The sequence below is a fragment of the Nesoenas mayeri genome, assembly GCF_963082525.1.
Source record: "Nesoenas mayeri genome assembly, chromosome: 1".
In the NCBI taxonomy this organism is placed as follows: domain Eukaryota; kingdom Metazoa; phylum Chordata; class Aves; order Columbiformes; family Columbidae; genus Nesoenas; species Nesoenas mayeri.
This window is the reverse complement of record NC_137541.1, coordinates 41,685,559-41,711,000: the sequence shown is the minus strand read 5'-3', so window position 1 is coordinate 41,711,000 and position 25,442 is coordinate 41,685,559. Positions and strand designations below refer to the sequence as shown.

The 25,442-nt window shown below is 38.1% G+C and overlaps 1 protein-coding gene across 4 annotated transcripts in view; it reads left to right on the top strand.

Annotated features, from left to right (window-relative positions):
• Positions 1-7,328: 7,328 nt before the first annotated feature.
• ATF7IP (activating transcription factor 7 interacting protein) overlaps positions 7,329-25,442 on the top strand; it is a 367,200-nt gene continuing 349,086 nt past the window's right edge. Inside the window, exons 1-2 of one of the 4 annotated variants that reach the window (XM_080362608.1) lie at positions 7,329-7,454; positions 15,188-15,241. The gene's annotated coding sequence lies outside the window, so the exon portion shown is untranslated. Of the gene's footprint in view, positions 7,455-7,669; positions 7,795-15,187; positions 15,242-25,442 lie in introns of those variants that run through there. The other 3 variants (XM_080362607.1, XM_080362605.1, XM_080362606.1) reach the window with 3 other exon arrangements.

The window sequence follows — 25,442 nt, the reverse complement described above, 5'->3', positions numbered from 1 at the left end:
TCCTATTTTCTGAGCTATATTTATATAACAAATATTGATCTTGGTTTACCACATAATAAAAAGAACCTATAGGAGGAAGTAATGAGTGAGTATTCAGAATGTGGTAAAAAACATCAGATGGCAAGTTCAATTAGGAAAAAGCTTTAAATGCAAGATAATGATTTGTAGCAAAAATAATGGGAAACTTAACACTGATAAAACCCCAAACTTAAACAGGTTCCTTTATATATATATATATAATTTTTTTTTTAAGAAGAATGATTGTTTTTTAAAAATTCTGGCATAAATCTAGTGAGTTTCGAGTTGCCTTTCATTTTCACTTTATGTCACTGTGGAGAAAATTCAACCCAAGCAGGAAATACAACAGTAGTAAAACAAACAATAATAAATAAATAAACCAAAACAAGCACATTTTACATTCCACCCTTTTTCTGACAGCCAGATTTTTATTTACAAAGCCTCTATGAAGTCAATACAAGGCTGATCATCCTGTGTTTAAGAAAAAAAAGAGACCTTTCAAAATACAACTACAGAGATAATTAAACATTCTTAAGTACCAATAATTTTGTAATTAATGTCTTATTGAAAAAGTTCACTGCAGCTAAATCCAAGTATTTTACTTTTTAAAGTTGTTACTAAACAACTCTGCATCTGGTTCTTCACTGGCAAATTCATAAAGATACACATAATTTATTGAGAAATTTATTACCACTATTACCACTTGGATTCATTAACTCGTGAGTCTTCCACTTTCTGGAAAGATCTAAAGCATGTATTACACTGAAAAAAGCCCAAAGTTAGAGCTGAGAAAAAGAAATGGAAAAAAGAAACTGTTTCACCCTGAGGGTAAGCCTTTTTAAACAATATAGAAGTTTTTCTTTCAAATAAAGTATTTGCATTTCTAAACATTCAAAAAGGTCAAATATTTTTCACTCATTTAAACTAAGTAACATGACTACACAAAAATCAGCCCACACATTTCAGATTATCTGCATAGCTCGTTCACTGAAGACATCCAATTTTTATTATATTCCAGAGGGATGTTCAGATAGATTTCTTCCAGTAGGTTGAAACATACCCCCAAGCCTCCATATTCTTCATCAGTTTCTTCTTCGTCAAAAGTATTCTTAATCAGAAATATTCTTTATCAGTTTCTAAAAGTACTTAAAGGTATTGAATAAAACTTAATGAGACACATGTTCATAAAACTTTACCTGTGTAATTTGGAGGTCAAGCACACTGCATCTAAGACGTATTGTGGGAGATCAAACTGAGCACTAATTTCTCAGCCTCTACTGTAATAAAAATGCTACGGCAGTAATACGCATTTTTAGGGGAGAAAAGGCATCTTTCAAACCAAGCTACTTTTAGAGCAATTATCTTTGAAGTAATGGAAAGACAATTGTGTTCAGGAAGTAAGTTACATAGTGAAAAGACTCGATGAAAACCAGATTGTTCCGTGGCCACCACATGAATACATCTAGTGATTGAAAATAAACTGTATGAAAAATAGCTAAAACCAAAAAAGCTTTTATAGCCTGATGGTTCTCCAGTATATCAGGTGTTGTTTTTATAAGTAGGTTTCACAACTTGCTCATATCAAAGAGTAAGTGGGACAATGGGAGTAAAGGTCTTTCCAAAACCCAGATTCGTGATGAGTGCTTAGAATTGACTTAATGATTAAACCCTTTGGAAAAGGATCTTCATTTAATCAGTTCCAATTGTCAATCAGGTCACATTTTGTTAAAATTACTTATTCTTTGAAAATGTGATACACTCTTTAGCTATATGTGAAGCACAAGAATTCATGGTGCAGGTGATACTTGCTTGTATCTCAAAATACGGATAGTTTAGTGTAGTAGAAACAAATTTAACAAGCCATAAAAACATGTTTTTGTCACTTCATCATTGAACTCTGCACTTGCCACTGAATTATATAAATCCTTATGGTACAAAATACAATTTTCTTATTAAAACCAGAAATTAAGTTGGATCTGGTTTGTCATGGTGGAGGTGGAAGGTAGCAAAGGGAGAGGACAACTCAGGGGAAAAAATGACCAGTAGGTGTTTAACCTAAACATATCTGCTTAGTAAATGAAAGAATTAGTTAATCTAGCAAAGTCACCGTGGAGTAAGTTTTAGCAGAAAATAGCTGAACAGCAGAATATTTATTTAATGATTAGTAAAATGTATTTTTAAAAACTACTATTAAATCAGAGAGGAATAGAGTAGATCTAGGATTTTTTCCCAAATCCTCTTATTACTGTTAAAGGTAATAGATAATATTAGCGTATTTTACAAAAGTCACATTACAGGAAGGTACTTAATCTACAGTGAAAAACAACCTAAGGGAAATGCCTTAAATTGCTTTAATCTATTATATTAAAATTTCCTCAAGTATTTTGGTGACCTTTACCATGTGCTCTTTGTGTGTTGTTAAGTTTATGTTTTTTAAAAAGTTTAGGAAATGTCTTAACATATTTTCATATATTTCTTCCTGCTGGCTGCACTTTAAGTTTCTGTGGGGAAAAAAAAAAAAAAAAAGTGCCCTTATATGAAAAGGGAGTTTTAAAAATCTTCTCTGTTTTTCTTCACCAGAAAGGTATTGTGGATTTCCTTTTCCACTGACATTTTAAGCCTTCCTAGTGAAATTCTTAAAGTCTCAAGCAAGTAATTACATTACAGATTACGTTGTCAGAAAATGATAGATTTTTTTCTTGCCAGAAATATTTCTCTTAGTGAAATTACTTTCTGGTATTATGGTGTTTCTTTTGCCCTGTGTAGGAACTGTTTATAATCAGAGAAGTCATAATGATTCCATGCTATGAGGCTATTACTATGCAAAAAATACTTATTAATCTAGTCAATTACCAAGAAAAATTAAATCTTATTGTGTTGAAAGTGTCATCCATTTAGTAGGTGACCTCTTGTAAATAAATATTTTCCAGCAATGGCTTAAAAATAAAATGTACAAATAAAATTACTTTTTTCCCCCTATTCCTATTCATATGACCATATTTTAATCTCTTTAGGACAAGGGGCAATGGGATCAAGCTGGAACACAAGAGGTTCCACTTAAATTTGAGAAGAAAGTTCTTCTCAGTAAGGGTGACAGAGCACTGGAACAGGCTGCCCGAGGGGGTTGTGGAGTCTCCTTGTCTGGAGACATTCAAGACCCACCTGGACATGTTCCTGTGCAACCTCACTTAGGCGTTCCTGCTCCAGCAGGGGGATTGGACTAGATGATCTTTTGAGGTCCCTTCCAATCCAGAACATACTGTGATACTGTGATACTGTGATATAAAAAGTTCTGTATATAAAAAGTAGTTTTCTGTATATAAAAAGTAATTACACCTCTTCTGTGCACCACTTTCCTCTTTTTCCTTTCATCATTCCCATGTGTGACTCTACAACATTTCCGTTAACAATTATTAAATCATAAGGCAAGAGTTAATATTTGGGAAATATTCAAGGTGTTAAGTCTCCTTTTTCTAACACAATTCAACATACAGAAAGAAGAATTATGCAGTTAGCTTACTAGTGATATGTAATTAATAGGTTGTGAGTTGTCCTATGACAGCTGCAAATAAGAAAATGAAATATTCTACGCATACTTCAAGCCTTAAGTGCAGTGGAGAACTGAGAACATCAAGAAGAAACTTTGTGTTGCACATAAAATACTTCGTTGTTGTAAACTGCATTGGAATCTATTGAGTTTTTCTCTGTGATTATCATTACAATGCCTCAACACATTATCAGAGTTCTCAGACAGGGAAGTCAACTACATGGACATCTGCTTTTCTGTGGTGTTAAAATTTTAGTATCTTAACTCCCGTGTATTGTTTGCTTCATAAATCACTTTCACAGAAAAAAAGGGCAAATAAAGAAAAGCTGCTGAAGTCGTATTTTCCTGACAATTTTTCAACTTCTTGCAAAGAGTCTAAGCGATATAAATGGATACCATTGCTTTTTTAATTTATGACTAGTCTGACTTCAGCAAGTGCAGTTGACAGAAATCTGGACTTTCACTTCCTCAAATTACTGACCTGATAATTCAAATATGGTCATTGTTCTTCAATTCAAGGATATTAGCCTACTGCTTATACTGGTATCTGAAATGCCATAGCAGGGCACTTACATGCTGTAACAACCACATTAATACGACTTTGGAGTTAATTAACAAAAACCGTGGAGTATGTGAATGAAGTAAATAAAATATAGGTTGGGGTTTTTTTTTGCTTTTAACTCTGATTGGGAATACTGCCTGAGAAAGACACTCAAAAAAGAACACTGGCATTACAAATATTGTGGGATGTATTCTTTCGTTTTTCTATAAAACCATTTTAAAGCAATAATAAATCACCTTATATGTATTTGTAATGAAATACAATGACTGTGATAGCATAGTGAACATATTACCATAGTTTGTGCTAAGCAAAACAAGAACAAAAATAAATCTTCCATTTAAAAATAATTTTAATGCTGATTTTCTGTTACTCTTTATTGTCTTTGTTGATTAACACATAGTTCTGAAAACAAAATTAACTGATTTTGTTTGCTTTTTAATAGTTTGTCTTTCTATAACTGTTTCGGAGCAAAGAAAGTTATTATATTCCACTTCCACTATTGTAAAGCTTTGGTGAAGAACAAGATCATATTCTGTCTTTGCAAAAAGAATCCATCTACCAAGCTAAATTTCTAGGCAATTCTCTATAAACTTTGAATTAATTTATTTCCGGTCACCTTTCAAGTAATTCTTTTGTTTATTTGTTTTAATGCCTTTCTAAACAACATTTGAAATATTTATCAGTACTTCTTAAGAGACAGCCATTGGTCTACTGAGCCTGGCAGAAACTTCCCCATATTATTTAAGTGTGAGATTTCAATGGCAATTTTCACATTTCTGTATTTCATTACAAAACTGTCTCTCTGAATTTCTTTCAGAGATTTCTCAGTTTCTGTCCTTGCAAACAATGTATAAACTCTGGACAACTGGATTCTTCAGCATTTGAAATAACAGTAGGATGTTTATAAGTAGACTTATAAAGACTTCAGAGAATGTTGGCAATCTAGATTACCGGGGATATTCACAATCAACAGCAACCCATCTCTTCTAGCAGTAGTCAATGGGTCTCCTCATTTGCTGATTGAACTGCGTCCTCTCAACAAATGGAGACATATATTTAGACTGACAAATAGGATTTTTTGAAGCACTCAGATTTTTGGTACTATCTTGTCCTCAGAGATCCAAGACATTTTTGTAATCACTCATTTCTTGCTGCATGTCTACGTTTTCGTTTTATTTCTGAGGAAAAAAAATTCAAGCTAATAGCAGCAGTTTCATATCTAAATGCAAACTTGACAAACTGTATATTTTTAAGGGTGACAAAACCATCTTCATTCCCCTTTAGGTGCACAAAATGCACTGCAGTGGACAAAATACTATGTTGTTGTAACAGCTTCCATAGTAAGTTTAGTTTGGAATAACACCAACTCTTGTCCAAAGAAATGGCTGGAGTAATACCCATTCTTCTGAAAACATGCATCTTTTAGCCAGAAAGCAGTCCATCCTGATTGACTCTCAAAGGATGTATATGCATGGACCCTGCAGAAATGCTCACTAGCTGTGAAATTTCAAGTTAAACAAGAGGTATGGCTAAGAACTGCCCACTTCTGGATAGTTCTAACCTTTTATTTCTGAAATGCCTTGTCAATTAAAATTCAAGTCTTCCTTTTTCCAAGACAAAACGTTCCAGTATTGTTCCACAGCTTGAGAAAGCTAGCTATGAAAGTTTAAGAAATTACCGTTGCAGGTATCTGCCACACTTTCCCTTAGAAATCGTCGTGCAGAGCAAGATGTATGTTCATACTTCAGCAGTTAAAGTTCCCAAGCTAGTACACCCGCTTAAAGCACTGTTGCTGACGTGTTTGCACAAATTTATGGGCACGTGTAAACTTTGCCTTCTTCCATCTTGGCTGTGCAATGGAAGCATGTAGCAGAGTAGTCAGGCAAACCACTGGTAATGGCAGCATCTTAAAACACTGCCCCTTGACCCACCAAGCACGTCTAACAGGACTCTTACAATAGCTGTGTCATAGGTACTGTTTCATGACATGCAGGAACAGAGCACCTTGTTGGTCAGCCTGGTCTGGATGCCACTGACAGAAAATTCGTATTTAGCTTAGTCTTGAAGTAGATAAATCAGGATGCCGTTTTTCATGCCTTTAGTAGGAAGAAAGTGAGCTTTATTTGCCTTAACAAAGACTGAATAGGACTCTTCATTATAGGGTTAGTAGGTGACTAGTACTTGAATCTCATCACTAGATTAGCACAGGTGATATATAAGCACTTCTGCTGAAAACTCTACACATGTCCTTCTATGCTCTTGTTCCTTCTGAGTACCTGAAGATACAACTGCCAGTCTCTCTGCTGGACCTTACCCGTGTCTCAAGGAACAGACCAGCTGCTGGCAATGGTCATTGCTGCCTAGGGCTGCGGTATAAACGGCAACAAGTTCTGCACCAGATTAAAGCAGGTCCTGTGGTTTTCTCCCCATCCCACTTGCGTCCTTTAGGCAGAAATGGAGCTTGGGTGGGACATGGCCACTTGCAGATCATCCAAGATAAACCATATGCCTTCGATCCGCTTAAAGCACAACCAACAGTACTGTTTGGTTTCCTGACACTCTTGAAACCCGAAGTTGGTGATTAAAAAAACCCACCAAACCTCTGTATTTTGGCCAGGTGCAGCCTGTCATAGAGAAAACTTCGAGTTACCGTGCACAGAGCCCTGAACCTTGACAAGTGAGCTGCAGCAAACGATGCAGGAAGCTGACAACACAGGCTATTTTCAGCGATGCGCAGCGGGCCTCGCACAGTCTTGTGAGGTTGTCAGAGAAGCTCCAGGGACACACAGCCCACAGCTGCCCTAGTGCGAAACCAAAGGAGGAAGAGAGGGAGGAAGGAAGGAGGTGAGGAAGGAGGTGAGGAAGGAGGGAGGGAAGGGCGGGCGGGCCGGCTGCTGCGGCTGCCCGAGCGCTGCCCCCGCCCCGCCACAGCGCCCCCTGGCAGCAACGGCCGCAGCGCGTCCCCCGGCCCCAGCACGTTATCGCGAGTAACATCCACCACCGCCCGCCAAGGGGCGGAGCCACCTGCTCATTTAAATAACCCGGCGGCTCATTTGCATGGTGCCGGGATGGCCGGCCCTGGGATTGGCCGGCTCCGAGGCAGCCCCTGCTGCCGGCCCCTGTGCCCACGGAGGGGGCGGGGTCAACAGGGAGGGGAGGGGACACGGGGCTTATTTGCATAACGGCCCGGCGCGTGCGACGGGGGAGGTGGCGTCGGTTCCTGGAGTGGGTTCTGGTTTGGAATCTGCGGCGGCAGCGCCGGGAAGGCGGGAGCGGCGGCGGCCGCGAGCGCTGGGGCAGGAGCGGCTGCGGGACGCCGGGGCACAGGTACCGCACGTCCCGCCCGGGGCGCGAGTGGCCGGGCAGCGGCAGCGCTCTGCGGAACGCTGCCCCGCGCGGCGGCGGCGGCGGCTGCAGTGCGCATGCTCCGGGGCTGCAGCTCTGCACACGCGCCGCTGCGCGCGCTAGCAGTGGCTCAGGAGCGCAGCGCAGCTACGCGGGTGCTGCATGGGAGCACGTGACCCGGCTCCAGTGCAGGCGGCGGCGCGCATGCGCGTTGCTGTTTTCGCGCAGAGGTGGCAGCAGGTGGGGAGCGGGGTGCGGGGAGGCGCTTTCCTCTGCTCCCGACGCGTGGAGGGATCCCTGTGGCGGCCGCTGCGGGTCACAGGTAGGTCTGGCGTGGGGCAGAGCGCAGCTTGAGCTCTCCGCTGCGTCCTGAAGGCGTGGTGAGCTGGGCAACACCAGGCAGTTGTCTGGTAGCGTTCTGCCCTGTGCATGGGTGAGGCGAGGTGGAGGCACCTCCCACACCGCACTGGGCGGGTGTTTGGGTGGGACAGCGGCACACCCGGCTGCCTGGCGCCTCGAAAGCATTTCCATGCTCCTTGTGTCAATTGGGGTGGTGTGGTGCAGTATGCAGCTGGTGGATAACCTCACAAACGCAGGAGGTGTTGGTGTTGAGCATTGTGGTGGATGGACCTGGTGGAAGCAATGCGGAGAAAAAGGGTTTTCTTGTTGTGCTCGATAGCGCACTGAGGAACTTAAGATTAAAGTTCCTGAAGCACCTGGGGATGCTGATTTCCTAGAAAAAAGAGTGTTTCAGTGAGGAGGGGAAAAAAAAAAGACCTAGTTGTGCCTCATTTATGTGATGTTGTTGGTAAACAAGGCCCGAGTGGCTACTCCATGTTGTCATGGAGGCCTACATCAAACAATATCGCAGAAGTTAATAGTTTAAGTAGCATGTACATAGAATCATAGAGTGAATCTTGGGGTTGTTCTGTGCAGGAATAGGAGCTGGACTCAATGGTCCTTGTGGATCCTTCCCATAAAAAATGAATGTTAGAACTTCTAATTTTCTTTGAGCTTAAGCATTTAAAATATTGAACCTGTGTTCACGGTTAAGCATTTAACATTTTAATTCTGATGTGACATTGGGGCCTATTAGAGGTGTAACATTGTCCTCAAGCATTTTTTTTTCTTTTAACTGGTATATCCTTATTAGGTCTCCTAATCTTGATAGATATTAAAGGGCAATGCCCTATTTCATTGTATAATAGTAATCTTGAAAGAAATTACTTATGCTAATGTTAGTGTGACCCTTAAAACAGATGGACTTATTGAATAGGAAAATTGGATGGAATTGTTGATGGAAAAATATTCTCATAAAATCAAGGGGTGAATAGCTCAGTTGTTGTAGGCAACAGTCTATCAGCCTGAAACTGTAGTCTTCATGCAGTCACAGAAAAATAACGATTGTGCACCTAGCCTTCTTATTTGACATACTAATTGGCGGATGTAGCGGTATTTAATAAACGTGTTTGGTCAGTATTCCACATTATACAAGCAAATACAATACTATTATGAAAAAAAATTATTGGAATTTTCACCTGCAAGATCTGTACATTCTACAAGCATGCTGATGGGCTCTCTTTTGCAAGTTAAAATATATTTGGGGCCATCATGTGTTATACCAGTTTGATCCAGTTACAATTATTACCGTTATTAATATTTGTTTTAGATTTAGGTTTTTAAAATATAAAATAGTGAAGAATGTGCTAATTTCTACTTAAATCTGAAACTGATAAGATAAATATGAAATCTGTATGCAAACAGCAGATATCGGTGTAAGAAATAGGTATGTTTTTCTGATTAAGTGCTGGTCGTACAGTACTACAGGAAGGTACGAAGGAGAGTATTACCTCAAATACTAAGAATTCTTTGGAAGGGAGAAAACAAAACAAAAAACACTACAAAAAACCACTGCAATTTGATATATGATCTTGGGTTGGTAATATCTCAGTCTTCAGATCTCTGAAATGAGGTTAATGGTGTTTGTGAGGCCCATCTTAAAATGAATTCACTACTGAATGCATGAGGACTTGTGCAATTCATGAATCATGGCAACAACACCCACTATTTATTCCTCAAGTTCGGCAGTTATCTTATTATTTTGTATGCTCCAGAAGTATCCAATCAAGCTCCGATGTGCATATAATCCAGAAAAGAATTGTACTAGTGATTTTGGATAGCAATACATTTTTTTGATAAATGCAGAATAATTAAAGTACAGAAAAACTTGTTTTGTCAGTGTTTATAAGGAACAGCTCATTATGTGTTCTTTTTCAAAGAATTTCAAGGGTTGTTTGTGTTCTCATCATTATGTTCTTAGTTTAGTAGTCTTACTGTGTTGCTTGGAGTAAAAGGCTTTTTAACAGCTGCAGCCTTGCTACCAAGTGTGGCAGTGCTGAACTTACGCTTGCCGTGATAATCTGGGAACAGTGTTGAATTTTGCTGTATGAATTAATTTGACAAGACTGTATCGAATGTTGTGTAGGTTTGAAACTGATCATAATATAATTGATTCATAGAGGGATACAATAATTACATACATCAATTGAAATAGTAATTTTGAAGCTTTTATTGAGGAACCTCTTAATTCTCTTCTCCTAGCTATTGCGAAGTCCGTTTTCAGCAAGATGCTAATCCAGATAGATAAGCATACACGCCATACTCTGCTGCATTTGCTGATACTTCCTGCTTTAGCTTGTATTGTTCTGCCCATTTCACATATTTAGAAGACCAACCTTAACTGTAGTATGTTAGTTTTCCTGTAAAGGCTCTTTTAGTAATGCTTCCATTTGGGGAATAAACAGAAAATACAGTATAATATTTTTTCCTCCCAGCACAGAAGGTGATCTTGCTAGCCAAGAAACTGAACAACCTAGGAATAAAAATTTAATTTTAATTAAATTTTAGTTTAATTTTAAATACTGATTTTTCATAATCTGTTGCAAAGAGAGACAGTTTACATGTTAAACAATTTTTAAAATCCTATTTTAGTAACTGATTTTTAATTAGCAACTAAATCCTCATTTTCCTTATGTTTTTTTGTGATTCTGGGGCGAAGGCTTTTTTTCTGTTACAAACAGTATTTCCACAGTGAAAAGTAACTGACCAGAAAAATTACATTTTCTCCCCATCTAGATGTTTTTAAGAGTATAATCATTAAGTAGGCTTATCTGGGCTTATTGTCAGAAACTGTATTTACACAAAAAATCTCAAGGTTATTCATGAAATGTAGATAGTAAGGCGAGAAGATACTTTACAAGTATGTTACTCTCATCTAAATAATTTGCAAATTGAATGCATTTTTTTCCATTTGTTCTCCACCTGTTTTTTTCTATATTGTGGGCTAGTTATAAGTTTGAGTTTATTTTGGAAATTACTGCAGTGACACAGATGTACATCACAGTTTTTGTAATGCATATTAGATGAGAAAAATAAGTTGCACATTATAAAATTGTTATGATACGTGAATTTGGGTTTCTTTCTTTGGCTTTTTTCTTTCTTTCCCAATGTATTTTTATATAATATTTCTCTTAAATGTGGTGAAATCCAGTGTTGTTAATATTTTCCAGTTAAATATCTGCCTGGACTCTTCTCTTTAGTATGTGACGTTACTTTGAGAGATTTACTTCCGCACCCAGAACAATTGGGAACTCATAAACTGACCAACCCACATGAAGCTTCCATGATCCATATTTGTAATTGTGGGATTTCAGTTATACGCATTGCACTATATGCTGTACTGTATGGAAAAAACAAACAAACCAATCCAAACCCCCCTCTTTTCTGGTTCCACCGTACTGTAAGAAACTGTTAATCAAGCAGCAGTGACTTATCCAAATTCAGGATGGTTCATCGAGGAGGAGTGGTTTATCCAAATACAGGATGGAGACCAAGATAGGGTTGTTGTATGGGGCAACAAAAAAGTAGATTTTTTTGTTTGTTTGTTTTGTTTTTTGGGTTTTTTTTGGTGGCTCTTTAGGAAGCAGAGAGAAAGTTAGGTTGTTCTCTAAAGTAATCTCTGTAATCAGCTCTTCTTGTTAATCTGGACAGTTACAGAATGTCTTAATCTCTGAATAAAGTTTAGATATAATCTGTGTAATAGTTCATATCTTAAATTTCTGTAGCTCTGTTTTGTTCTGGGTATTAAAACTTGGTACCTGATCACACAGAAGGTAAATGTGATTACTTTAGCTTTGAAATTTTTTCAGTCAGGAGGATCTGGAGCATATATTTTGTCAGCCTTTGAGTTCTGGTTATCTTTTTAAAAGCAAAATTTTGTATGATGTTGTGGGATCACAATTTTCATTCACCTGCAGAGGTTTTGTGTATCATTTGTAATACGTTTAGGTGTCTTTTTTGTTTGTGTGGGATTTTTTTTTTTCCTCTCTATTTCTGTAGAAATGGGGGTCGGAAAATCGTATGTAGAATGTTTGAGTGTCTGGAAGCATCTATCATTGAAGTTCATTATTAGCTTGCAGATCAGACCATAAAAGTGACTGTGATCAGTTTTAGAGGTACTGATATTAGTTATCCAGAAACTGGATCTGCAGAATGCTTTAGTAGTTTTTTTAGGATGGTAAAGTTTGAACTAAACCGATACATTCTCTAGCTTTTTGGGTTGTAAACAATTGAATTGTGAGTCAGAAATGGCAGTCTGTTTTGTTTGGTTGTCTTGGGGTATTTTGGTCTTTTAGTTGCATATTCTAGTTCTAGTTAACATTCTAGTTCTTACCTTTGTTGTATCTTGACTATTTGTGTGCATATATGCAAAAAGTTATCCCAAAGTTGAGAGCAGAATTTCAGCTACGCTTGATTTTTATATGGCTTTGTGTTTATGTTTTCATTTGAGGTTATAACAGACAGTATTAAACAGAAAACAGAATGCTGTTAATGAAAAATAAATGCCTGCATGAAAGTTTAAAAATGCATGAATAGGGTTATTAAATGGCACTTACAAATGTCACTAATAAGACAAATGTGTTTAACAAATATAAATTATCTTTTTTTGCTTAAGCAGAAAATTGCAAAACAGGTTTGTGACAAAAATGTTTAATTGTGCCACAGCCCTACAAGTGTTAACAGAAACCTTCTCAGTTCTAGTATAGTAGTACAATTTTGTGTGATCAATGTTTGTCACTGTTCTATCCTTAGTATTTCTTGGAAGACTTGTTGGTTTTCAGTAAATTTGACAGAGTAGTAAGTATCAGAGATAATTAATTCCTGCAAATTTTGTGAAAATAAGCAGCTGGGGTGAGGAGCAGTTGCCATTGTCCCCAGTGAGAAAACCTGGCAGTTAGATGTTTTGGGGGAATAACTTGCTGTCAGTCAGGACATAGGTGTTGTCTGTCTGTCAAAGCAGTATGGAGGCTGTCACATCAACACGCAGCTTCGGACTAGACTTGTAGGTGCATTCACTTCCCAGTGTGATAAGGCACCAACAATAACCTGAGGTTACTCTGATAAAAAGCAGCAAGATGATGTCTATAAATCTGCAGGAAATGTGGTTTCATTACTTGCATCGTTCACTAATTATTTTGTTTAGTACCACTGTAGGATACTTTTCTTAGTAATGTGTCCTTGGTGGTGTAGCTGAAGGCATAATAGTAACTATGTGGTATTAAACAAATGCCTGATCCCCAGTTGGATGTCGGCTTCCATCATATCACTGTGGAGGAAATCAGAACCCTATGTGTATATATTGTATAAATGCTCTTTCTGTTCCTTTGGGATTTATGAGTAACTAAAAAAAAAAAAAAAAAAAAAAAGCTGTGCCCTTTAAGATGTTTTATTTTGAGCTGTGCATATTATACATTTATGACTAAAAACTGTACTTGTGAGTTGCCAGCTCTTATTTCTTCCAGTAACAAACATCAAATCAAATCATGTGAGATCTTAATAAATTAGATGCTTGTGTGCAAGCTATTTTTTGGGATAATTTATTTTCTAAGAAGTTATGGTAAACTAATAGAGCTTGTTTGTTGTGTTTAACTTGGGTATTTTTAATACAGGAAAAATGTTTTTCTCTTCTAGACCCAATTTCTGAAAATGCGCTTAAGTAAATTCACATACTCAAAACACAAGTTTTATGAATGATATGACTGTGGATATGTCAGCTAGCTGTTAAAATAACCTGTATATTTGATATTTGATCCATCATTTTGTGCTGTCGTAAGCATTATCCTCCATTTCACAATAATGTAAAGAAATACTATGGCAGAGAACAGGAAAAAAACCCACCACACAATAATGACAACAAAGCCCCCACAAACAATGAACAAACCCCAACAACAAAAACCAACAAAAAAAACCTGACATGAAAGGTTTCTTCTACTTTTGCCTCCAACTTCCTGCAGTTTCCAGAAAGATAATTTGAAAAGATGCTGCATTCTGTTTTTTAAGCCTTTCAAAATGTGTATAGTAGCAAACTAGGACATAAATGTACATGCTTGACTTAAGTCAATACATTGAAAATTTCCTCTACTGGTTCTACCAGCAAGTAGATTGGAATTAGGGGAAGACCTCAAATGTTGTGCAGGCTTTGACTTTCTGGACTCTAGTGTTCCATGTCTCATGATCATGGCGGACTATTTCATTTCCCCAGTAGCTTAAGTAGTTTTTATCTGTGAAGTTCTTGCAGTCCGAGGTGAGAGTTGAGATGTTTCTTTGCGTTAGCCTACTGACCTGGGTAAATAAAGGAATAAAGGAGGCTTTCAGTAGATGGTCTGTTGACCCTTTAATTCAGATGCATACAAACAGTAGTAGTCTCTCACAAATTTAATCTATGTAAGGACTGTTTTTTCCACTTAGTGTTAATTAGCACACATTAAAAAAAAAAAATCAAAACACAACAAAACATTAAAGAACAAAAGAAGAAGAGGGTAAATGAGAAAAGTGAACGAGATGTGGTTTGTACACAAGGAAATTTGGATGATATGTAGCAAACTGGTTTCTAAGCATATCATTAGAGCAAAAGAAATTATTTGGCTACTTTTTACTGCTGTTGTAATGTGAAATGGCATAAAACCCTGTGTGGAATTTTCTGCTTCCCCTTGATTCTTCAGTGTAGGAGCCCTAGTATAAAGTCTGACTCTTATGTAATGACATTATGAGATGGGGGGTGGGGTGACATACAGGGCAACAATTAGAGAAATAACAGGGTACCATTCTCTGGAGTTTCTTGTTTGATGTTCATGGGAAGGTTGGAAAAAGGAAGCTCTGTTTTAAAGTCTAACTTATAAGTAGAATAATTGAACTTGCTGAGATGATACTGCAGCATGTTGACATGTCATCAAAAGAGGGCAGAATGTCATCAAAAGAGGGCAGAGTTAAGGTTGTTTGAAGTTTCTGTTACGTAATTAAGAGAAATCTAAACATAACAGTTTGAATTTCATTTTGCATCTTTTTAAAATGACCAGTTATTTAATTTTTCATTTTTAGAGTCTATGTATAGATGCTCCCCTAAGTAGCAATAAAAAATTGTGGTCCCACGCTAATACAGGAATTCCACATTAGTGTAGGTTCACTTTAATATTTCCTGGACCAAAACATTCTGATGTGAGTTATTTCACTCCTAATTTTGTGTTTAATTAAATGTCAGGTTTTATTTTTAAATTAGTTTTGTTAATGGTTTTAACATATTAACACACCTGTGTATGTTAAGTAAAAAAACCCTGAAGTGAATTCTTGAATAAATACATATTGTTTCTTACAACTAGGTGTCTATATTAACATACTGGTAGCTCTGCATGTTCATGAAGCTTTCTGACAAGGTAAGACAATTGACTGCAGCAACTGGAGTGTGACATGGGTTCTGTTTTCTCTGGATCAGAGGAAGTATTCTCTGGAATTTTTTTTTTGCCAAGTAGCTATGCCTATTCAAACCTATTTAAGTCATTGAGTTTACATATATAGAGATCCAGGACTGAATGTTAGAGAGTGCCGTGTTGTACAAGTGGAGCTCTTGGATTTTTGCTGAGCTTCTAGGACTGGAAGTCAGAATTTACCTTTTGATGTAGGAATTTTGCAGGTGTGCTAAACATAGCATTCTCTTCTATTTAAAGCATTGCTACTGTGGAGATCAAAGTGTATGTATATCTGTCATATAAATTAAATACTAAGTTTGAATTTTCAAACATTCCAGGTTACTGTAAATCCCTGTAAGCTGAAGGTATTCTGTGTATGAAGTTCAGAGTAAGCAACATGGGATTATAACTGGCTAATAGAATAAGTTTCTTTTGAATTCATCATAAGCTTGGTTTTTGATTTAGCAATTGGACTTATTGAAGAAAAGCTTCAGTATAGTGGGTAATTTTAAATTAATTATAATGAAGTTGTTCTTCAGTCATCACAAATTTGGTTTTGAGACTTACGTTTTGGGCATTTGAACTGCAAGAATGTTTTAATTTAGTCCTCTGAATCTGTACAGTATTATCAAAGATAATAATCAATGTACTTGTTCACATGTATGTGGCATGTGATTTTTCTTGTGTTGCAAATCGGGCTTTTCCTTTTGTCCTTGTATTAACGAGATGGTGTAATATAACATTTTAAAAGTTTGAAATGCTGTTACGCTGATCGGTGCATCAGACAACTACTGCTGGCATTATTAATCAGTCCTGAAATAACCAGCTGCAGCTGGCAACAGACATGTGCATTTATGTAAGTTTAGACATTTTCATAAAAGAAGTAGATGGAGAGCATGTTCTCCCATTTTTTGAGGTGGCTCACTGTGTTGGGCTACTTTTGGATTGCGAAGACTATTTTTTGGTAGAAGGTTAGGAATAATTCAACATTACATTCCTTCAGGATTGCCCTGTGTGCACTTGCAGTTACTTTGTTATAAAATAGGCATATTTGGATTTTGTAGAAGAGGTATGTATGATGAAGTGAGGCAGTTACAGAGGAGCTCCCTCCAGAACTGATCGACCATTTCCTTGACAAAAGTAGGTGATTGGAGTTAATGAACAGATACCAAAGAGGAACCTGTATTATAAAGTTGGTGCAAAAGTAATTGCGGTTTTGGACTGTGAATTTTAAATCATTACAACTAGGCTCAAACACATCTTTATTAATCAACATAGGAACCATTACAATCAACACAGTTTTGCTAATGAGAATTTTGTTTATTCCTGTAGTGTAAAAATCCATGCTTTGGGATTTAACGAACTGTTGGAAAGCATTTTCTGCATCCTACTGGTCATGGAAGCTTTTTATCTCCAAAACAGTGTAAAGATGCTTGAAGAAGTGGTAGTTAGCTGGTGAGAGGTCAGGTGAATATGGTGGATGAGGCAAAACTTCATAGTCCAGTCCATTCAACTTTTGTGTGACATGTGGTTGGGCATTGCTGTGGAGAAGAATTCGACCCTTTCTGTTGACCAGTGCTAGCTGCAGGTGTTGCAGTTTTTGGTGCATCTCATCGATTTGCTGAGCAGACTTCTCAGATGCAATGGTTTTACTGGGATTCAGAAAGCTGTAGTGGATCAGAGCAGCAGATCACCAGACAGTGACTGGTGACCTTTTTTGGTGCAAGTTTGGCTTTGGGCAGTGCTTTGGAGGTTCTTGGTTCAACCACTGGTTGTTGACAGTTGTCATATAAAATCTACTTTTCATCACATATCACAATCTGATCAAGAAATGGTTCATTGTTGTTGTGTAGAAGAAGAGAAGATGACACTTCAAAATGATTATTTTTTAAAAAATTTTCGGTCAGCTCAAGAGGCACTCACTTATCAGGCTTTTTCACCTTTGCAATTAGCTTCAAATGCCAAATGACTGTAGAATGGTTGACGTTGAGTTCTTTAGAGATTCTCATGCAGCTGTAAGAGGATCAGCTTTGATGATTGCTCGCAGTTGGTCATTGTCAACTCCCGATGGCCGGCCACCACACTCCTCATCTTCAAGGCTTTTGGCTCCTTTGTGACGCTTCTTGACCCGCCACTGCACTGTATGCTTGTTAGCAGTTCCTGGGCCAAATGCGTTGTTTGCTGAGAGTTGTCTCTGCCATTTATGACCCATATAAGAAAATGGCTCAAATTTGCTTCTTGCCTGACGTAATTTCCTTAGTCTAAAATAAATATAAAATAAGCAGCAAGTAATAAGTCAGCAAAAAAGCATGAAGTGAGAAAAGCACATGAAAGTGACATATAATCAGATTTATTTAAGAATGTGTTCCAATATCAAACAGTGAATTTCAACAATGCAAAAACTGCAGGTTTTTTTGCACCATCATAATGCCTTAAGTTCTGTTTGTGCTAAAATTGTGTATTTCTTTGACAAGCCCCCTGCCCCTCGCATAGGTTCCCAAACCAGTTCTTTAGGAACAAACTACTCAGTATCATTACAACGTTCTAGCAAAATTGTTGAGGGGATTCTAGACATGTTTGTTCTTTGAAAGACTTACATAACATACTGCATCATGTATAAAGAATAAGGTACTTCATTTCTGTGGGCACTGGAGTTCTAGAGTGTTCTCGGGGTTTTTTGCTAGCTTCCTTATTTATAAAGTGAACTTCCCTCTTCTCCCAGTAAACCTGTTTTATTGGGCAACTAATATTATGCAATATTTGAAAAAAGGTGGTGCTGTTAAAAGGTATAGATCAGTTTATTAGGCCTTTTTTTTAAAAAAAAAAAAAGACTGAAATGAGGCTGCTCTTGAAAAGTATTCCCTAATATTTGTCAGTTTTATGCATGATCTGGCTCTCTGTCTGTGGCTGCTAATATGTGACATGGATTCTGAACTGCCTGGAGTCAGGAGGGATTTGAAATACGCGATACAAATCCTGTATCACAGACCTAGCAGGGCTGTGTCTCAGAGGTTTTCGGTTTATTTTACTTTTCTTTTTCCCAGTGGTGCTCCGAGTAGCTGCAATGTTGCATTAACCATTTTCTACCTGGCAAAGAAACCGTTCCTCTGGCCCCCCCCTCTGCCTGTGCAGTTTCTTGCAGTGTGGCAAAGAGGGAGGTGCTTTGCTGTATAAATGTTTTATCCACTAGCGAGTTGTCACAGAGTGGCTGGTCATGAGTGCACATGGCAGCCATCTTAACCACCTTTCAGTGCAGCTGAGATAGTGCAGTTTCAAAATGGCTGACGAAGTGCTCCTCGTGGCAGCAGTTTAGCTTGGCTGCATGCAAATGAGCGCAGCTGTTGGCATCACATGCTCTAGACCTTGGAGGTAAGCACTGGCTTTGCTTTGCTGAGAAACAGACTTCGTTTGGGCAAAATCAACTAATTTTAAGCTGTATAAAATATCTTAGAATATTTTCCTGTTTTTTGTCAGCAGGATTTTAGTGTGTTGAGTTGTTTTGTTTTGTTTGGTGTATGTGTTGGCTTTATTTTTTTTTTTTCACAGAATTAATTTATAGACTTCTGTACTTTCTCAGTTATGTGGCAGGTTGGGTGGGGCAGGAGAGGCCAAAGGTCACACCCATATGTCTTGCTAATCAAATTACTTCATTTTGGCTTACTTCCTTACGAGGCTAGAAGAGTTCTCACTTTATGCTGCCCTTTCTCAGAAGCTTGCTTCATACTTCAACTAAAACATAAAATAAATTCTCTATGAACTTTGTTAGATTTTTGTAACCAAGTGGTAAGATTTACATTTGATTATGACATTTTCAACATGTAACTTTTTCCAATGGTAGAACTACAAAATCTGCGTAAATACATGGGAATAGCAATGATTAAGTACGTGATAACTATTTTCCAGGTAGCAGTTATTTACTGCTATAAATTCTGCAGAACTACTACAAATGATAGAATGAAAGATTCAAGGTAAATAATTTTTTCTTTTGTATAACTTAATTGAAATACGAGTTCCAATGTGCTAGTGGTTTCACATGGCCTGATCCTTTCCTTGTGTGTTACTGGTTGGTGCCCTGGCTGTCTGTCATGCTCAGCACTCAAAGGTAGCTGGTAGGTGTCAGCATCCAAGGACATAAAGGTGGGAGAAAAGCAGTGCTCAGGTTTTTTCCACTGGAGAGGGGGTGAACAGAAAAGGAGGAGAAAGATGGCATTTTTCCTTGCAAATCACTCATTATCTGGTTTTGTGTCTGTGTCATTATATCTAGTTGAGGTCTTTATGGGATCTTAAGCTGGATATGAGTTAATTTGAGAGTAATTAAATAGGGAATTACTTGGAAGTTCCCCAGAAATGTATTGGGAGCAGCAGAAGTGCTGAATAACTCATCAGGAGGTAGCTCATAGTATTTTCTTGTTTGAAGTTGAACTTAGTGCTAAGGATGTCAAAGTCCATACTAAACACCTAGAAGCTTAGTCTTCCATCAGTATTTTTGCACATTACTTTGGTGCTTTTCACATACTCTCTAACAAGGCACTTGTTTAAATTGGTTTTTAAATATATGTTCCCATAAATGCTCTTCTATAGTTAATGACAAGTATACTGCTTATAAAGAAACCATGAATACTTTATATTCGCTGAAGGGGGGAAAATTTTGTTTAAAATGTGCTTTACCATACACATCCTGTGGTGGTGTTTTGTTTTGGCGTCTATTGTTTGGGTTTTTTTGGTTAAAGGAGCATATGAAAATGTTATAAAACATTAAGCGTATAAAAATTGTCAAGTGCTACTGGTTCTGTTGGTTTGGGGTTTTTATTAACTCACTCTTTAATGGGAACATGAAAAGGAAAAGTAGTGTATTTTTTGACAATCATTGTAAGGAGTGGTTCCTCACATGTATTATGTTTGAGTAAAATATTGTACGTTCACACCACATCTTTCAAACGGTGCTTTTTGTGCCTTTTTAGTTGCCCATGTTTTCTTCTGTGAGCTGAGTAAGCTCACTCCCATTTTACAGCAAAGGCACAAAGAGATTGCCACAGTTCAGAGGAAAACTCTTGTCTCCATGTCTTCCCTTTTGTTTACTTTGCTCTTCCAAACTGCATGAGTCTTGGAAGTTCTGCACAAAATGACTGGCCCAGCAGGGAGCTATAGCCTTTTATTGTAGAGAGCTGGGTGGGGTGATGTGGTTTGGGTTTCGGTTTCTTTGGTTGGGTTTCGGTTTTCTTTCCTGAAGTGGGTGTTGGAATGCATGAAGTATGGTAACTTTTGAAACCTGTTATGCATATGGAACACATCCCTGTTTTGAGAAGTAATGCTTGCGATGCTTGCTGTACAGTAGTACTGGTAGCTGACAGCGTGATCTCTGTTCCCTCCCATGGTGTTAACAGTTTGTTCTTTAGTAGTCAAGAAAATGAAAAACACAGATGTACTTGCATGGGAGCAAGGTACTTCAGTGGATGCTAAAAAAATATGCTTTTATTAATTATATAAATATGGTGTTCATTATTTAAATTAGAAATAGCTGTGTATAATGAATTAACAGCTTCAACTGAAGTGATTGCTATGTATTTTTAATGCGAGATGCATTTTCAGACTCTGCTCGATGTTTTGTGTCTCCATTTTCTCCACTTATGAGACCTGCTGCATTCTAGAACAATTAGCTTTGTGCTCCTGATAGGTAAACTTGAAGGATAGGCTTTCAGAATTAAAGAAATTGCTAATAGGGCAGCGGTCTCAAATACATGTGACTTTCAAAGAGGAATACCCAACATCAGTTTACTGTCTGAAGGAGTGTATAGATTCACTTTTTTTTTTTCAATTTTTATTTTTTTTAAATTGTGTATTTGACTATAAGGACATGATTCTACTTTATTTTAATTTGTACTCCAACTATTTGGGATAGTTTTTCATTACTGCATAGTACTTGCTTGGAACCATTTTAACATGGCTTGATTATGTTCTTAAAACTCCTAATCATCTCAATTCATACAGCTGCATGTTCTATTTTGGTAGATATTTTGGGAGCAAACAATTTCAGGCAGGATTCGAAACAAACTGGAATGGACTGCTGAATTAACACAATACTGTTTAATGCATGCAAATCACTTTCATACACCTGACTTGTTTGGTTCTTTAGGTACAAGAAATAAATGGTTACCAAGTGCTTAGAACTGTTTTGAATCTTAAATACTTAATCACATTATGACTATTATTAAACAGTTAAATTGGAATTTTATTTTTAGCTGTAAACTTTACTGTTTTTTCTCAATAATGTAGTGTCTTTGAAGAGATTATTAGTACGTAGTAATGTTAATATTTTTCTTCATCATCTTGATTTGCAGGTTCAGATCTGCCAGCTTTTCGGTATTTGTTTAGTAACTGAGAATTCTTCATGTAAATTTAAGTGAGCAAATACAGGGTGTTTTTCTAAAGTTGATAAGGGCTCAAACTGAGTACTTTCCGAAAGAAAGGCAGTACAAAATTAGGCTCTGTTACTGCCTGGAAGTTACCCATTTCAGACACTTTCTTCCCCCTTTTCTCCAGTGGAAAAGTGGATACAGCCAGTGTCAGCCTCCCCCACACCCCTTCCTTTCCTGCCTTCCCTGCTTATTCTGTTGGTATAGGCTTGTGGTTGTAAAATATGTTGAAGTAAACCACACTGGCTAAGATAATGGGTTGATAGACAGTTCTCTGCTTCAGAAATTAATAACATTATCTGTGTCTTTCAAAGACCAGTGGGAGAAAAACTTGGAAACTGACAAATTTCTAGCTGACCTGCATGATAATTTGTTCTGTTTTGTGCTTTGGAGAAGAGGCAAAGTTGGAGGGGAAGGTGGTGTTTTGGAATCTGTGTGTGTTGCCTACAGAAGGCCCAAGGTCTTTCATTTTCTTTTGCTCTGTGGTGGGATTTTGGTTTGGTTTTGTTCTATAGATCAAGCTGTTAGTGACAGAATTTATTTTATTTTATTTTTTTAAGACTTTGCCAATTAAATGCTTTAGTATCTAAAATTATATCTGAATTGGGCAAATCATTCTGTGGCAGACTTTTTTGTACCTTTCTCTTCTGAAATTAAAAAACTGACATTTAAAATTTGAGGATGCTGTCTTTGATATGTACCAAATGCAACTATATGGCTAATAGCGATTACTTGGAATGCAACTGGCATTATTTTTTACTGTAACATATGCTCAAGGTGGCTTCTGATGCGAGACTATGAAATTGTGTGCATGTGGGAGGAAGAATCTGGTTAACTGGCTTTGAGAAGGCAAAGTGATAAAAGCTCTCTGGTGTTTCCACTAACTGCGTGCTAAACATGAGAAAGGCAGGAAGGAATTTTGGCTTTTTCTGTAGACGCAGAATATAATTGAGTATGCTGTTGTTTATTTTCTGAGGTTAGACCCTTGCATTAAAAAAGAAAAAAGACAAAAGAGCACATGGTAACCCTGCCCCCCACCAAAAAAAAAAAAATGGTAGGAAAAAAAAAAATCCATGACGTATTTTGGAAGCAGCTGAAGTGGTCCCTGTGCTAGTTCTCAGGGCGGGCTGTGGTGGCAGGGGGACGGGAAGCCACTGTCTGGGGCTCAGCGAGCCCCTGGTCACTGGAGCTCAGCGCCTGCTCAGAGGCGGCCCCTGTCCCCGCACGACCCAGCCAGTGCGTTTCTGATTAATGAAGCTGTCACGCCTCCTCTGCGTAAAAACATTCTGTGTTTGAAAACGAGCTTTTATGATCGCTAGTGGTGCGAGAGACAAGAAGGCGCAGAGAGGAAGAGGCAGCTCTGCGACTGGGGGTGACTCTGCCAGAAGGTTCTGGAAGCGGGGTGGTGCCTCCCCCAGGCCCCCCCAGATGGCAGATGGAGAGCTCGCCCTCGGGGCTGCCCGCAAACTCTGGCCTGGACTTCCCTGAGCGGACTGGAGCCGAGAACAGAAAATGCTCCGAGTAAAGGCTCTTATTTTGCAGTAGCTGTTTCACTGTGTTGAGAGTCACACTGTTATTCTGATAGTTGTGCACAAGGCTGTAGAGCTGGGTGGGGGGGCTGGCTGTATGTGGGAACCACAAGGGCTTTTTTCTTTTTTTTTCTTTTCTTTTTTTTTTTTTTTTTAAAGCAGCATTGCTGCCCTTTATTTTTAAGCTCAGAGGCTGTTCATCTGATGATTCATTCTGCAAATGATAACAGCGTCACTGAATGGTGTACTCTGCGCAGCACTTAAATGTGCTAACATAGACAAATCTGTCTGAAAGTAAGATAAATCAGAAGATATGTGTGACATAAAAGAAGAGCAATACCAGATCACTGGTATAGTTAATGGCTGTCATTTTAATATGACAGCCACTCTGGAAAAGTAATTATTTTTCTCCCTTGTACATCACTCTAGGCTTTTGGATACAACAGCTGAGGATGAATTGTAATAACCAATGAAGAGTAATTTGCATTACTAAGTAGTTTCACACACAAATTTCATATCTTTTTGACATCACAGATGAGTGGATTGTGTTATGCTCAAATAACCTAGAACCAGCCATACAGCAAATTACACTTACAGTGGAAAAGGTGACATATTAAGTAATTTGACTGTATATAGCCTTGACACTGCTGCCATTCTAAAGAGGAACAATGCAGGGAACTAGAAGAGGCCCATGGCACAAAGTAGGCTCTTCTAGTCCTGAAGTGGGTCAGCCTTTTTTCTGCTGGAATCAACAAGCATCTCTGTCTCCATCACCTTTCTGCTAAATGGTGCCGGGCTGCAACAAAAGCATTGTTGATAGATGTGTAGCTAACCAAACATTTCTGTAGGTTTAAATTTTTTATTTAGCATTTCCCAAATTTGTGTTTGTAGTTAGTATAATAAATAGTATGTTTATTTGCATTGTTTCATACTCTTAAGAGTTTCTCGTAAAGCAGCAAATGAGAGGAAAAAGGTATTTGTGAATGATTCAGCCTTTACGTATGCACACTTTAGAAAAGCTTGGCTATTTTTTCTTTCCACAAAAATAGTATAACAACCTTTATAATAAGCATATGTAAAATGTAATCCATTTATTAATCTAATTTGACTTTGACTGGAAGGAAAAAAAATGAATTAAGAAATTAACTGCTTGAAGTCAGAGTGAGGCTGAAATCCAAGCTTCTGCCTCTACCTGTCACTGTACCTTTTCGGTACTTGAAAAGATCAAGTCCGCAGCTCCATATGGGGACTTTTTTCCTTCATCTGCCTAATGAAGCAAAATTAAATGTGAAGTGGAAATAGCAAATTAAGTGGCCAGATGTGTTACCCATCAGCATATAGGTTAAAAATGGATCTGCCCTACTTGGACTTGATAGTTATTTTTTTGCTATTGGTAGGCTGCGAAATATTGGAAATAGCAGTTTAAGAAAAGCTGGTTGCTGAGCACTGACCTTATCCATTTTTTCGGTGTTATTTCAGTTACTACAGAGTGCTCACCAGACTCACTATTAACAGTGCAGTGTGCAGCATCCTACCAGATACAAGCTTCAAGGTGGAATTTCTTTTGCAGGGGCTATTGTGAATTTTCATTCATATAAACAGTAAGAGGAGCACTCGACTTTTGACAAGGATCTGGATTATTAGTAAGCAAATAACTAGAAGATGTATTCTAGAACCCCTAGTAATCTCGCAGTGGGGGTCAGGAGGGAGTGAGGAGGCTTTGCTCTGCAACTCCTGCAGCAATTTAGCCTTGAGATGAGGGCCCCTTTATGTAAATTTTTCTGGCGCCAGCTAGCTGGAACTGCAGCCTGGCTCTGCGGCGGCAGTAGCAAACATGTGTCCTGGACTTCTCCTGTGCACGGATTGCAGCAGCACTCTGGTTTCTGGAGCAAAAGAGCCACACTGATAATGTAAAAATATGTCCAAAGGAACCTAGGTCTAATTAGATTGCTAGTGAGTGAAAATACTGAGGAAATTTTGGCTTCTTTTTGTTTCTTTAGTGTGCTGTCTTGCGCTGTACTGTAATAAATTTTTGCTCATCGGCACTACTGTGTGGTATGTGGGAGGTACTTCGCTGCACATAGTTGCTGCAGTGCTAATAGTTGGCAGCACAGAAGGCAGTACAAAGAGTCCAAGTGGAGGCACTTGCAGTTGCAAGGTTCCCTTGGAGGCTGTGGCATGCTCAGGGAGCTGCAGGAGCACTCCCGACACGGTTAGCTGCTTGTG